Source organism: Anguilla rostrata, chromosome 4 (genome assembly GCF_018555375.3).
Source record: "Anguilla rostrata isolate EN2019 chromosome 4, ASM1855537v3, whole genome shotgun sequence".
Taxonomy (NCBI): domain Eukaryota; kingdom Metazoa; phylum Chordata; class Actinopteri; order Anguilliformes; family Anguillidae; genus Anguilla; species Anguilla rostrata.
In genome coordinates, this window is record NC_057936.1 from 26,732,398 (window position 1) to 26,748,842 (window position 16,445).

The window sequence follows — 16,445 nt, forward strand, 5'->3', positions numbered from 1 at the left end:
TTTGATTTTACAGTGAACTTGGAGATGAGACAGACTCGTGTAACCCAAGTGTGGTGTTTTATTTACAAAAGTGCACCCAACTATTATACAAACATTTATATAAATATAGGAGGGAGAAGAGGGTAAACAAAATCAGTACATCAATCAATCATACTTGCACAATTACCAATCTACTGCAGCCACACTACTGATAACAGGTGGCCTTCTTACATAGCTACTATGTGTGTGTGTGTGTGTGTGTGTGTGTGATATATATATATATATATATATATATATATATATATATATATATATATATATATATATATATATGTCAGACTATACCATTTCCATACAATATCCACTTATCTCACAAAAGAAATGACAGTGTATTTTTACTAATAGAAATCATTACACATATATTAATAGTCGCTACTTTGTATCTAATAATGACACATATTATTAGATACCAGAAAATATTACCAAATAAACTTTACGGTCTCCCCCGTCTAAAATAGCCAACTTCGTGTCCAGCGCTTCCAATAAAATTACACTGAATCGTGACGTTCCGTCTGCGTCATTTCAGTTTGAACTTCGAACGAACGGGACGAACGGTTAGTAGCTCTGGTTAGTAGCAACTCCTAACACTGCGTTGATCGAACATGGTATACTAAAAGAAATCTATTTAATGGTACAAACCAGAAATGTGCATGTGTAAGTTATTTGCTGTACATTATGGTGGTGAACAGATGTACTGTAGCGAATATGTTTGAGTTGACAAACCAGAAAACTTAAATGGTGCGCACTACATTTATGAGAGCGTAGCCTACTCTCACCAACCAAGCGCTACCATGAGCAGATACACAGCTAAAAACCCGTTTGTTAAAATAAATAAATAAATAAATAAATAATAGTACTCTAGCGGGAACGGAGGGTTCGCTCCGTTACAAGTCCTTTATACTTGTTAAGATGACAAACTAGCTACAGGCCTAAGTATGAGCCATGACTGCCAGCGCTTGATTTACGAGACATTGTAGTTTTGACGTTGTATAATTGTGTGGTACAACCTTCAAAAACCAAGGGGTTTGAAGTGGAATGGTGTTCATTTAGTTTGAGTCCTCTATTTCTAAGGAAAAGATGAGAGAAAACAATAGAGAAGAGGTAAAGCAGGCTAATGAAAAGCAATAGATGAAGGCTGGAAACGCAGCAACAGCCAAACATTTAATCTGTTTGCCCACTGAGAAAAAATTGTAACAGCACTGTTGCTGTCTTCAATACCCATCAAGGTGAATTGGATAATAGTGCACTTCAACTGATTGAATGGACAGTCCAGTAATTAGGCAGGAAATAGTCAGTTTTCTAGGAATACAGCCGTAATGGATCACTGTTAATAACATGCTTGGTTGTATCAGCAAGCATAGGAGAGTGTACTAACAAACGCACGTTTATGTTTAGATAGCCAAAGAAGGCAATTTGCTTTTATTTTTGCAAGGACATAGTACACTTGTTTGTACAGCATGAAAAATCTCAAATTCTTTAAACTTCTAAAATCAGCCAAAGTGAAATCAAGTCAGAATCAAATGGGACAAGCAATCAGCCACATACCTCAACAGCTGTAAATTGAGTCTCCTCCCCTGTCACAATGGAAATAGCCTGACAGCCACAACTCACTAGCACATTGGCTCACACACGCTTGATGAGTTATTTGATGACCTGAAAAAAATCACTGCAAGAATTTGCTACATTCTGGCACATTTGGGTGAAAATGTGTGGATTTCTTTTTGTGTCATGTTTTAAGTTTGCTTCGAAATTATGTAGCCTATTTATAAATACCAGCAATTTTCTTCTTGTAAATATTGTTGGTTCACTGGGTTGCAATCTGTCCTCTTAAATCCAATAACATTTTTAATTTCATAGAAATTTTGAACTTGCTAGTATGTCTCTTGATAACTAAAATGAGAGGGGGGCCAATTGGTGAACCCCCCAAATAGCCTAACTTGTTTCTGTTTTTTTGTAAATGACTTTTGGGTTTTACTCCTGTTGTACAGTCAAGCCTGAAAACATAGCAAAGTTCTGTGCAAACTAACCCATTAAGTAGCACCTCCTTTTTTAACACAAGCCTGAATATAGTATACCAATAGAATGGTTACTATTCTTGAGCCCTTATGTCTGTTGGCATGATCCTGGTGTCTTCTGAAAGGTACTGTAACCCTTGGGAGTTTGTTTTCCAATTACTCTAAATATTATTGAAATGGAGTAACAGAAGCTCCAACACAGTGGAAGTGGAAGTTTATTCTCACCTAAAATATTTTTGTGGGGACACTGATGCTTATGGCTGTGCCTGGTGAGCTTAGAAACACCATGGAGCTACATCCAAAAAGCTGGGCAAATCCTGGTCCAACTTTGATGACAATATCACCAAAAATTAGTAGTCTGCATAAATACTGAAGACAGGTTTCCAAAAGGACACTTGCTAACGAAATGATATTATGAGTCTTCAGCGGTGTAAAAATGAATATATTGTGTACTATATGATTGCGAAAGAAGTCGCCTCCGCAGCAAGCCAAACATCCGATAATACCAGTAGAAACGTGATTTCATTATCTTTAAGATGCTTCAGTCTCAGTCACTATAATCGCGTGCCACTGGCTGGCAGTGTACCGGGCATGTCCATGTTGAGTCGTGGGTCCCATTGCCTATATTGGGGACTGCTTGACCCGTACTGGTTAGGGAAGCTTATTGGTGGGCCTGTTTTGTTCCAGAGAATCTGTACTAACTGGAGATAACATTATTTTGTGCAAAATATTTTGGTGTGTATGCAATGGTGAAATGGACAACAATGATTTTTCCAGAGAATTTCGACGTAAACGCAGGACATTCTATTGAGATTTCTCAGAGTTGGTACATTTTTGCGACAAAATGATTATGAGTTTGTTTTGCTGGATTCTTGCCGTGACAAGCGTATTGCCTTTATCGTGATTTGTGTGGTCTATGGAGTTCCAAAGAGCAAAGAAGTAGTATTTTGAATAATAGGCTAATACTCATATCATCATGTTCATCCTCATTCTCTTTTTCATATGGATTTTAATTATTGCATTATACAAATCTTGTACAAAATAATTTACTATTAAATTTAACATCTTTGAATTATCTCCCCAATGTAGTCCTGACTGACCTAAAGGAAGTTGTGTTCACTGCATCTGATTACTCTAGTGTGCATGTATGCACATATGCACACGTGTGTATGTGCACATGCATGCACACATGCGCGCACACATACTCACACGCACACTCACACACTCGCATAAAAGTATTTGCGTATTGACACGTGACACAAAAAATCATGAAGTAATGTAGCTAATTATTTAGACAAATGTCAATGTCAAGTGGTTCCTATTTTTTGACCTGAAACTGTTTTCAGGTTTAGTTTAGCTGGAGACATTCTTTTCAAATTGGCTACTGCATAGAAATACAGCATGCTGTAGTTTGATTTTTTTATTGCATGTGCCCAATGCATGGAACCGGACAACTCTGACATCTTGAGTACTGGCAAAAAAACAAACTAGAAAACCATTTTCAAACACAAGTTGATTCATATTTTGTTCCTGGATTCATTCTGCATGTAGAAATTTAAAGTGATTCTATTATGTGATCCCATTCTGAAATAAACAGACGTTAGGCAATCCCTGGGACCTTTTTACATGTCAGTCCAAACAGAAATGAACGTGTAAGTATTTTGCATTGCAAAACACATCATTATTGTGAAATCTTATTATTCAGGGGGATATGCACGGGGGAGCAAGATTAAATTCATTTTGTTGTTTAATTCAAAGCAGACACACAAACAAAACTGAGATAAAGATAATTGCCAGTCTGCATTCTGAAAATGCTAAAATTATCATCAGTTGCATTCAGAAAAAAAGGCATTTTGATATGTGTTACGTGGCATTAGAAACCCTCCATGGGTGACACCTGGTGAGGCGTCATGTCTTTGTAGACTTTATCTTAATTTTTTTCCTTTTTTGTATAAGTAATCTATAAAAAGACACAGAAGCCTGGAGGTCTCATCGGAATGACATGCTGAGATGTGAAATTGTCATTAGGTCTCCACATGTCATTAAGTGATATCAAAATGCCACTTGTCCCAACAGTAATGTCTGCCCTGTGTGTTCACATGCATTAAATGTAGCTCCACAGCATCGAATGGGAATGACAGCTGGGTATAACTTATGGAGAACAGTTGCTGCAGGAGCATTATATATGTCATCATGCTTCAGTGTTTCTTCTATTAAATCCAGTCTTGAAACAAATTAGGTCTCCATCATTTACAGGAACACAGCCCTCACATACATGGAGGAAAGCAGTATAATGGGCTGATAAATGAATGAATACATAAATAATAAAAAATAAGGCGAAGGTGGTCAGCATCTATGAGGAGCTGGGGAATAAATTTGCATAAAATGAGTATTTCCACATGATTAGGCTTTAATTGTTGAGTCTCTGACTGCCTGACTGACTTCTCTCTACTAATTATGCCACGGTCTCAACCTCCATATGCCCCTAGAAAAAAAAGCAGCTCTGAAGTAGCATCTGATTTTGAAGCACTAGAGATCTGTTTTTAACAAGGATCACCATTGCTACCTCAGTCTCCTGTTTAATGTCATTGGAGCATTATTTGCCTACACTGCTAAGAAATCTTAAATCTTAAACCATAAGACAAACTAAACATTTGTCAGATTAATGTGCATAATGAGGGGGTGGGGAATGCAGAGCATTATCAATGTTAATGAAATGGCCTGCGGTAACATCTGCGTGAGAAGGCAAGATGCAGATTTCACAAACCTCACACATTCAGAATATTGCAGACTGGTTGAAAAATTAAATGGCTTTCTAAAGAAATACATGTGCTTCCTTTTGTGAAGGAAACACCATTATTTGTTGGATATTTCCCGGAGTGCAGTGCAGGTTCACGTGCAGAAGTAGTACGCCTATGTAACAGGATTATGTGGAATTATAATTATTGAAGAAAATATGTAAAGAATCATGTGCACAAAAATGCAGCATTTTACATTTCCAGTGTCAAACCAGCCTTTTCTCATTCAAAGCCAAAAGTTTGGGTACTTCAGAATCTGTAGATGCCTGTAATCGTGATGACTTAACAGAGGCAGGTCTGGCTGTGATCGATGCCAGGAAAAATCCATCAAATTCTTCAGGCTCTGTAGAAAAGAGAGAATCTCATAATTGAAAAGGTTTGCTTTGGTACATCAGCTGAGAGTATGGAAGACAGAAGTCAGACTTAAATAGTTCTTCAAGACTTTTGGAGATGAGCTGGATAAGAAATCATTGCTTCTCCAAACACATCCAATGTCCTGTTTGGACAGACAGGTAAATATATAAAGATAAGAAGTATACTCCAGCACAACCAATAATCCTCGCACCAGTACAAATCGGAACAGTCAACCGGCAACAGAATCTTTGGAGGTTGTTTTTTTATATTTGTTTATTTTATGTATATATGCCTGCAGATAAGCCTCTTAATAAAGGGAAAACTCTGTCATACAGACCCAATCCCCCTGCTCAGCTATACTGGGCTGTTGTTATTCCCTAGGGGCTCGGTTCAGTAAAGCCCAACGTGACATTCTACTTCCCACATTGTCTTCTCATGTTTACTTACTGTCACATCCCATCCAGGCCTGTCCCTCACTGTCGCACGTTTCCAGTTCTCTGTCCTTCGTCTTTCTCCAAAGACGTACCTCCATCTGCTGTGAGTATTCAATAGCACCACTCTCTCGGCTGCCCTTTCTTATGAACACGTCTGTCAAGTTTCTTCTGATTTCACAGGAGATGCTACCATCTGGTATAATTAATCTCAGCCGTGTCAAAGTCATGTCTCACACATGTTGTGCACATCCTGGGAGGCTTTTATTCATTAAGAAAAGAGGCTGTTCTGCAGTTGTTCGCTTCAGAAAAAGGATATTTTTTCTTGTCGATGGAGAGATGGAGTATTGTGAAATGTGATGTCATACAATTGCAATGGTAGAGATGTGAGACCTGTTCTGCTGATGGAGCAGATGTGTTGTCCTGTAATCAGGTTAGGGGTATGGGTTACTGATTGGATTTTAAAGGCAAGGTTCAAAAGTCGGATAGACAGTTGCATGTGCCTCTGTCTTTGACCATGGGTTCTCAAGAGTATTGCATATATGAGAGAGCCAGGGAGATGTGGCCACGAATGCATGCATGTGCCTCATTGTTCTGTCAAGCAGGGGAGTTCTGGCTCCACTGCTTTACAAACACATTCTCCACCTTCTTGCTTCTGGAGTGTTGCAGAGAATTGAAGTATTGTAAAATATCACTACATATGGGAAAGCAACCCTTCTGGTTGTATCTCGGGGGCCGGTTGTAAGTGTGATTTGGCCTTTATTTGAAACAACGCTACTGCTACCTCTGTACGGTAATGTTGACTGCCAGAATCTGTTCTCAAACTAAAGCATAACAAGTTTTGAATCAGCTGAGCTTTGAGCTGAACCTCTACTCTCCATTCAATTAAAGACCAATATGGTACTGAGTGAGCTGTCTTCTCACAGGGGGTATTTATCATGAACAATCAGAAGAGAGAAGTCATGTAAGCTTTTGCTCAAATAAAGGTCACCGTGTTTTTAATTCTCAACATCCAGATCTGTGGTTCTCGAAGTTGGTCTTGGGTGACCACTGTGGTATTTTGCGCCAGCCACAACTGAAATCCCAGAATTTTAACACGCTGTTTTCTTGATTATGCTTTTCATTGCTTAGAGTACGGTGGCTGAGAAATCCAAAGCAACGCAACATTATCACAGCATGAATGCAAACCAGAAAACACATTAACAAATAACAAAACAGAAATGAAAATACGAAAACACAATGACAAAAAAAAAACACGAATACAAAAGCGTGAAACAAGAAAATAACTATCGGAAGCACAATGACAAAAAAAAACAATAAGAAAATTACAATGCGACTGCAAACTGTGAAGCAACTGCAAATTGAAAACGCAACTACAGAAACCGGCTGCAATTCTGAAAAATGACAGAAGAACAGTAAATGTTCACTTATGACCAAAATACGGGTGGCATCAGCCACTGTTGAATTGAGTGTAATGCATGTATAATGTGTATATTATACATAATCTACAGACTATAATTTCATCAGAGATAATCATGGTTATATATGCAATAAAGCGCTAGCCTACCTAAAACCATGGTAAATGGTAAAAGCTCGCCCAGCTTTATGTGGGCTTGCTGCATATGATTTAAAAATACTTGGATTCTACCTGCTGGTCTGGTACATGGTCTGGTACAACCTGCATTTCATCATAAGCGAATATTTCTATTGTCATTTTTCTAAAATGCGGCAGATTTCTGCAATTTCATTGTGTTTTTGATTTGCAATTGCTTCGCAATTTGCAGTTGCATTGTCACAATTTGTCATCGTATTTTTTATTTGTGCTTCAGAGATTTATTTTCTTGTTTCATGCTGTTGTATTTGCATTTGTTGTCCATCATTGTGTTTTCATATTTGTATTTGTGTTTTGTTATTTGTTAATGTATTTTCCAATTTGTGTTGTGATGTTGGGTTGCTTCGGATGTCTCGGCCACCATAATAGAGGGATTATTTTTCCTCTCAAGTCACATTATGTCAGAAATAGTCATCTATGCCATGAGGAATAGAAATTCCATGTTCATATTGTGCTACATTGCAAACAGATACAAGAAGAGAAGTAAAAATAAAAAAATGAAGGTGTGTGCGTGTGTGTGTGTGTGCGCGCGTGTGCGTATGTGTGTGTGTGTGTGTGAGTGAATCTGCAGTGTACACACGCGCACACGCTTTCTCTATCTTTCTCACTATCTCTGTCTCTATATTCCTTTTCTATGGAAGAATGATTTGTGTATGATTACAAAAAATAGAATGAATGCTTTATTTAGAAGACAGTAGTCAACAGTAATCTCCAATCTATTGTTGAAGGCACAGAGCAAACAAATATAGTAAGAATGATTCAGTAAATTTAGTAAATATATTGCACCCATTAGAACAGTGTTTACTAAACATACAGAATAGCTTCCCTGTATCCCAGTGTCTTTGAGTTAAACTCAATCATTTTCCTTTTAATTATAATTTTCAATTATGGTTTTTTTATTTTTTATCTCTGTCTAATGAATAAAGAAATAGAACCGTCTTGGGAAGAACTATTTAACAAATGTGTCCTTTGAGAGGTTCAATCAAATCTATTGCATTATCATAGAAAATGGTGAATTGGACTGGGTTCAATATCCCTCTGGTCTCTTTTGGCTAATAAAGATGTTTTCTAGCTGCTCACTTCTTGGAACACTAAATGCTTTTTTAATCAATAATTATTAATATTTATTAAATTAGTATGAAGTTCCTGAAAAATAGATTTTTTTTTTTTTCCATCTAGAGTGCAGACTGATAATTAATCTAGGCACATGATATTTTGCATAATTTACAGCAAATCACTGTTGGTATGTTTCAGGTTCAATTAAATCTAACATCATTTTCTAAATGGACCTATCCTGAACCTGAGATACTTAATTAGTTAGTACCACGATGATTGGGGTGTACCTATTGTCAATCACCGAGGTCTGTGTCTCAGCGACAGTGTTTGAAAAACTCACTTCCTTTATGCTCTCTGTCTCCTGACAGTAATGGTGAGCTGCATCGTCTTGTTTTCACAACGATCTCTTTCCATTATGAGCGCGATACCCCCGGGCATGCGTGGTAGATCTATGCCGGCAACCAGATAGATTGTTTTTTGTCGCTACCAACTGAAAATGGAATATTCCTGGCCTTCTCTTTGCTTCCCTTACTCTACCTCTCTCTTTTTTCTTCCCTCCCCCCTTTTGTTGGAAGCTTATTTATTTGTTGCGAGTGTAGTTTTCTTTGCTTTAGAAGTGGGCTGAAACATACAATTATACAGACAATACTGTCTATATAGGCTATGTGTGTCAGGTAGACCCCCCCCCCTTCTCCCCATCTTTGAACCCTATATTCCCCTATTCTAAACCATTTTCTCTACCTTCCCTTCCACATTCTAGTGACATAGGAGTAACTGTCGCTGGGGTGTTATGGTCCAACCATTGCATCTCTCATTAATTGCTACTTGGGATATTGGTTATTTACAAATCTGGGACTTTTCTTTGTGTGCACTGACTCACTGCAAGTCTCTCTAAGAGCTTTGGTTAAATGCCTATAATGTAAATGTAAGGACATCAGAGCAGTACTGTGGCCTGGCCAGTGGTTTGTATATTCTGCTCATTGTTTTATATATTGGTGTAATTCAGAAGACCTTGATAGGAAGGCCTCATCTTTCTAGTCGGGCTGACTAATACATTACTCGGTGACCTCCTTAGACCCAGGCAAATTTACTTGGAACAATTACCATTTGCACTGTTCTTAGTTCTTATACTGATTCTGGATAATCACAGGCAACCCATAGCCTGCATATAACCATATGATAAATCAGTGGTCCGTTCCTTTATATCTCACCAGTAACCTTATCGAATATTCAGATGTCCGCTGTCATTGCTAATAACTGAGGGATGGCTTTCACGAGTCTAAGTCAGAATGACAACACACAGAGCGCTCACGTTGTCCATGCTTGTTTTGGTTAGGATTAATACAGTGCTGCTGCTCACAGGGAAGTGAGCACAGGGTTCAACCAGTCAGGGAGTGGGGTGCAAAACGCTGATGTTAATTGGGCAGAGCTTATCTGACAGCTGCAACAATGGTCTGTCTGATTTCTCTGAATCGGAGTGGCATGGTGGCATCTATTACGTCAGATGGAACATTGCGACAGTCCTCTACATGTTTTGTTCATTGCAACATGCATATGATCCCTGTAATGGATTTCAGCAGCCAAGCAGGGGTAAGCTCTTTGGGGAGATGCCTATATAGACTTTCCGCAGTCTGTTTTAAAATGGAGGTTCCTGTATTAAATCATTATCCTGTAAGTGTAAGATGCAGATCTTATCACAGATGACAAGGATATAGATCTTGCTTTCTAAACCTATAGATGTGGAAGCATTTCTTTCTTCATGAGAAGGTGACAGTAAACTGGATTAAGGCACCATTTGATGATTGGATTGGAATGGAAATGGGTCCTTTGCTTATCTGACCCCCTGATGCTGGGGTAATGACTAGTAACTGTAGCAGAGTCTGATGGAGGAAGTCAAATTGAGTCAAAATGGAGTGTGCCTGTGTGTACCTGTGTGTATATGTGTGTGCGGGGGAGGGGGATAGTGGGTTTGGAAGGGAAAGTGGTTTGTTTGTCACTGCAGATCAGAGTAGAGTGTTTGCTCATCACCATGAAAAGCCTGATTCTTTGGGCTGACCATGCCCTTGCCAGTGAGAAAAGTCATTCAGAGCCTCTGACTGTTGCCCCTGAATAGCAGTAACCTTTTCCAGTGTCCTAAAATGCCAGAGAAGTGGGGCAGAACAATGTGCCTGTTGGGTTTCTCTCTCTCTCTCTCTCTCTCTCTCTCTCTCTCTGAATTTCTGAGTGCATCTTTCTGTCACTCGTTCTCTACATGATCTCCCACAGCCATGGCTTCAAAGCCTCCGCATACAGGAGCTCTGACCAGGTGGCACTTCAGTGTATGAAGCGAAAACCTGTGTGTGGAACTGATCTGATAGTAAGCAATCAAAACCTTAGGCTAATCTCCTACTCTCATCTCTTGGGAGAGTCGTCAGCCATAACAGAACCCAGGAAAATGGCGAGCATTTTTGGGCTGAATGGCCTGTTCTCATCGTTATGTTGTGTTGTGTTGTGTGTTGTAGATTATGGATTTATGGAAGTATTGGCTAGACGTCCTGAAAGTTCTCAGCCAACAGATAGTTAGAAGTTGTTTTGATGTGAAGAGTGTTGCACCATGTTATGTGAAATCTTTCTGTTTTATCATTGTCATTTCCATTATTGGGGTGCTGATAGAATTGCCAATGTTCTTTACTCCATATAATACTATCTTTAGAGTTGTACCTTTCTTACCCTTCCCAGACACTTTTGCATTGGTATAATTCAGAAAATTTGAGTGAAAAGATTAGCTGCTTTCAGTAATTGAGATTACTGTGACGTATAACTTTACTGACAGCACTACAAACCTCAGCCATCACAGCTGAACAGTTGTACCAAAGAACTGCCCTGATGACAAATGTGCCTCAGCATATCACATCTCTGAAACAGAGTCATACACGTTCACTCGTTGATCACAGTCAAAGGCAATCTAGTGCATCATGCTGAAGTAATAGCTTATTTTACAAGAAGAATGTTTTTTTTCATTCCCAGTGTAATTTAACTGTTACTTTTGTTTTGCTTCTTGAGCTTCTCCTTGTTTTGGGTTTTGTTGTTTTGGGAGCGTTGACTCCAGTGGAGCGTAAACTGGGATTGGAAACCACCACTCTGCAGCCGCTGACAGTTTTCAGTACCATCTCCTCTCATGTACACCACAGAGAATATTTACTGCTGCCTGTCATCATATGGGCCCAAAGTGCTCATTTTCTGTAAGTACCAGGGCGGGAGCACAGTTGAGAATAACACTCCTTTGTGTGCAATGAATTTTAGGTGCTGCTTCCGCAGACATTGCTCATGCATGTGTAAAATGAGCGCAGATGATTGATGCCGTGTTCAGGGAGACGTGCTTAATTGTGTTTATGAGGTGTAAATGTCTCCCACCTTACTCGTGTCAGTGGCAATAGCTTGTAGAAACCATTATAGGACAATTAGAAAGGGATCCTTGGGTGGAAATCCCTTGCTCCACCACCAGAATCGGCTTGTTTCTGTTTCTCCATTGTCTTTGTCTTCACCTTCTCTGAACCCCAGGGGCTGCAAGCCAGGCAGGCAGATAGTGTGAATTACTGAGAGCACCTGCAAAGTAATTATTAGGACACGCAGCATAATATTTTGCTCCCGGGCAATGCATCATTCACAGTGTTTCAGCAGTGTCACAGAAATGTATGCGGAACTAGTTTTCTATGTTGCAGAGCATTCATACTAACCAATGGTAAGACTATATTTATTCATTTTGTTTACCATGTCTGTATCCACAGCTGCCTGCTTATTAATGGGTGGGTGGGTGGGTGGGGGGGGGGGGGGTTGGCAATGGGCAATGCATCCATCTGCTGGTATTTAAATTGTGAGGTGTGCCTCGGCTTGGCCTGGCACCTGTGCAAGCTGGGGCTGTGCATTAAAATCATGGTTCTGATGCCCAGTCAGCGCAGATACTGTAGTAGTCATTTCAAATGGGACTTATTGGTGCCATAAGGTAACAACGTGGACTTTAAACTCTACATTTAGAGTTTCAGTTAATCATTCAGTTTGCTCTGAAACTGAATCGAAGCTCTTTATTTAATCATCACCATTTTGAAGTGTGTGTTTCTTTTTATCATTAAAAAGAGGAACATATCTACAAATAGGCTAGTTGTTTCTGTTCAATCTCAGTTCTAGGCATTCATTTCAGTGCAATACATGTACCTTTTATTATGTAAATATGAAGAGTTTATCAAGAGGAAAATACTTAATTACTAACGTGTTTGTCACAAATTCAGGGTAAAATCTTCCATGCTGTGAATGCAGTGGCGCCTTCCTTGCTGGGGGGAGAAATGTCTGAGGCCAGGTAAATGTCACATAATGTGACATTCTGTGATGTGTCCTTTGTGGTTCAGCTGTCATTTTGATGTGACACGTAGAGATTCAATCTCATTTCCCCCCTGGTGTGTCTCTGTGTGTGAGCAAGTGCTTTGTTTTCTGCCACCAGCAAAGCTTCAGTAATTATGAGTCCATATCTCTGCTGAAAACAAATATCAGACCTGCCAACCTGCATGCATTTTGTGTACCAACCACGCAATTCTTAGTCAAAATACGCAGGTACGAAATGCCAGCTGAAACTACGCAAAAAATTTTTAAAAATAAAATAAATTATTGTAATTGATTTACGGAAAACAATACCGTACATTTATTCGGTATTTAAACTACATCCCTCGGATTGAACCAGATGCTACGACATTTTGCTTGTGGTTCTGTAACCCCTCCCCGACCCACTCAACATCCACTGATACGCAGCGGTACTTTATTATCCACCGAGGCGTAACGCTGCATTGCTGAGGTAAAATGGGAAGTGAGAAGTAATAATCAAGCACAAAAATGTGACCGTAATGTTAACATAAAACGTTAAAACATGTTAGGTAACTTTATGAGATGATGCATTTCAAGGGGTGTATCCTAATGAGATAAATTTGTGTATATAGTTAGCCGTAGTAGTAGCTCGCATGCGATTTAGCCTCGTTGCGAGACGTGTGAATAACTGATGGAGTAATTTAGCTGCAGTAACTCAAACGCTACGGAGACTCCCTGTTCAAACTTTGAATCGCGCACGCTCTGTTGGAGCAAAGTGACCATTGCAAAGGTGTTTGACTACAGACTGCTAACGTAGCAAATAATTCCTATTATTGCAGCTAGTCACCCGACCAGCCTTGCAGTTAGAACATAATCATGATGACGAGGATACTAACAAGGAGATCCTTCATAATATGACATAAGAGAGAGAGCAGCAGACCTGCTAAAAAGAAGCGAGTCCATGCCCCCCAGAAGTTCCTCGCAAAATATCAGGAGCAATGGCCGTGCCTCCGCCCCTAAAAACTTCCGCACCATGCATTTTGCACATTGTGCAATTATGATTTTGACATTAGCCACCAAGGAGCTTCAGGTAATAATTTAGCTAAACCTCTAGTTACAAAGGCCTACATTCCTTGATAATTTTTCAATCCAATACTTTTTTTTCCATCAGGCCTATATGATGTGTGCTTATTTAAGCCGATTCAATTATTTATTAAATAAAAATGGAAATCATGAACAGAAACTTGGTTTTATTCATTATTGACAGTGTTTTGCATCGCAACACAAGTTTTTTTTTTTTTTTTTTTAACATTACAACATAAGTTTCTGTAAATACTTAAAAATGAAAACATGTTACAATATACAAAATAAATTATTTCCTTTTTTATTAAATAATTGAATGCAATTCACTTATGGTTGTTTGTTTGTATAAGCACACACATCATGTAATGAAATATTAATCATGAATAAAATTGTTTTAAGCAGGTGTACTCAAATATTTGACTTGCAAGTATATCATAATATAGCCCAGTGCAGTGCAAGTGATATTTTAGAATCAGGTCAAATTATACAATTTTGCCTGATCACTTTAACAGTCAAAACTAGAATTATGAAGAAAGGCTTGTGTGTGCGTGTGTGCATGCAAAGCGAAGTGGTGCGAATGCATGTGAACTAAGCGTTACACTGACTATTGTGGTACTCAAAATATTTTCCTAAGGTTGGCAGGTCTGAAATATATTTTGGATTCATCCAAGCACTGCCTCAGTTCTGCTTCTCTCTTCTAGGAGACTTGAAGGTGTGAATTTAAGAGGGCTTCACCCCCCCCCCCCCCCCCCCCACAACTATCAAATAAATAAAAAAATCATTCATTGAACAGGTTCATATCAGTTCAAACGTGATGGCCAGTAGAATTTATTTTCATTTATTCATGGATACATGAATGTGAGTGCATATATGGGTTTATATATGACCTTTCATGCATGAATACATTCTTTCCGCAGTCTGAATTAGTCAGGGGAAAACCTTTGCTTTAAAATGCCCGTCCGTGATCAGAATGTTAAGGCCTGCCATGTTTCAGGTGTGTTTCTCATTACTGGCGGTGACGTGCTTTCTGGGAGGTTCCTGCGGCATGCAGCACAGGGAGCAGGTGTGTGCAGTGTGTGAAATCTGAAGACAGAAAGCAGACGTATACCACAGCGGGGTCGTTCCACTCAGCAGACACTTGTGTGCCCGTCTCCTGCAGCCCCTCAGTAATTGCAGGACACCCCCAGAGATGAACCGAGAGGGTTGAGTCATTAACAAGCCAGACAGTAAGTGGAGGCTGCAAGCTCCCCTCCAGCTTGCAGCTCGTTCCTACAAAGGTAGTCGGAGTGGACACTTGAATTGGCCCCAGATTGATGAATAAAATTAGACTGGGTTCAAAATGACTGAAATGGACTGAGGTTGTTTTTGGTTCCTGAACAGCCCTATACATTTTGCATGAGAAACCTGCTGAGCAGTTGCTTTAAACAGTTCTGATGTTTTTTTCTTGCACTGTGCAGCTTTTCAATCTCATGTCCTGTGCTTGTTTAAATTTTCAGATTTTATTTCTGTTTCTGTCCTCTGGAATCAACGAAAGAGTCTGCTGTTTAGCGGCTCATGATAATGCGGCTGTCAGCAACTTTGAGTCTAATTTCCTTCCAGCCACACAGTCAGTCACTGTAAATGGCATATATTTGTTTAAATTCCAGTTCTTTTCAAGTGATGGACTCTCTTCAGACCACTGTTGTACTGATTGCCATGAAGTAAAACATAGTGTACATACAGCAAATGAGCTAAAAGATTTTGATTTGCTGAATCATTTGTTCCATATTTTCAAAAGGAAAATATTTTCATAACACCCAATCCAAATAATCTGGCCTGTATGTAACAGGCATAGCAGTGGATTATGAACCTCCAGAACTAGCACTGAGTTTATTTTGAAACCGAAACAGCTGAAAAGGCACAGAAAAAAGTGTACTTCCTTATATTCCACTTATTTACATGTCTGAGATACGGCAGAGATTTTGAATCTTCATGTGAAGAAGTCTCGGAGATATGATATAAAGTCTCAGAGTAGATTAAATGTTCATGAGTCTTACCGAAAACCCATAGAATATCAGGTAGCCTGTTTCCACTGCTCCTCTTTGAAATGGAAATGCATCTATGTATAAATGTGTATGTGGGGGGATGTAGTGCAGAGGAATGGGCCATAGAATATGCCCTTTTTGAGTTCTCTTTTCTTCAGACCTCAGATTACATCCATCCACACCATGTTGACAGGTGAGTCAAGCCCTATTATTTGCAGCTAAGGGTTCACCAAGGAAACATCATAATTTTTCTGGAAATACAAATGGATCGTTCAAAAGTGAGCACCAAGTTTTTCCAATTAGACACACAAAAACACACATGTACACACACCTACAGAGACGGCAAGTGAGAGGTTTCCTCAACACTAGATAGAACAGAGGACTTCTTGGGGACATTTTGGGGACTTTATAATTCAAATTACTCCAATGCCATAATGCTATGTCCTCTTCCTTCCACGTCTTTCCTAAATATTTAGGCTTAAACTAGCTACATTTTTTAAAATGAGAAAAAATTGACACAGTCAAGAAATACAGGCAGTTCGAACCATTTTCTTCACAACCCTTCAACAATAGACAGGCACTTTTACCCAGGTCCAAAAGTGTCGATGTCTACTCCAGCACGCTGTTCAGCAACTGAATGACCAGCGCTTTGCTATGACTTTCCCAATGAAGCGCTATCAAAACTTACTTTGCACATACAG

At 39.2% G+C, this 16,445-nt stretch overlaps 1 long non-coding RNA gene across 1 annotated transcript; it reads left to right on the top strand.

The window, feature by feature from the left end:
- The first annotated feature begins 559 nt into the window (after positions 1 to 559).
- On the top strand, positions 560 to 15,063 carry LOC135253069 (uncharacterized). Its single transcript, XR_010329524.1, has 3 exons — positions 560 to 606; positions 5,671 to 5,743; positions 14,715 to 15,063. It is a non-coding gene; the product is annotated as an uncharacterized LOC135253069 (long non-coding RNA).
- The last annotated feature ends 1,382 nt before the right edge of the window (positions 15,064 to 16,445 follow it).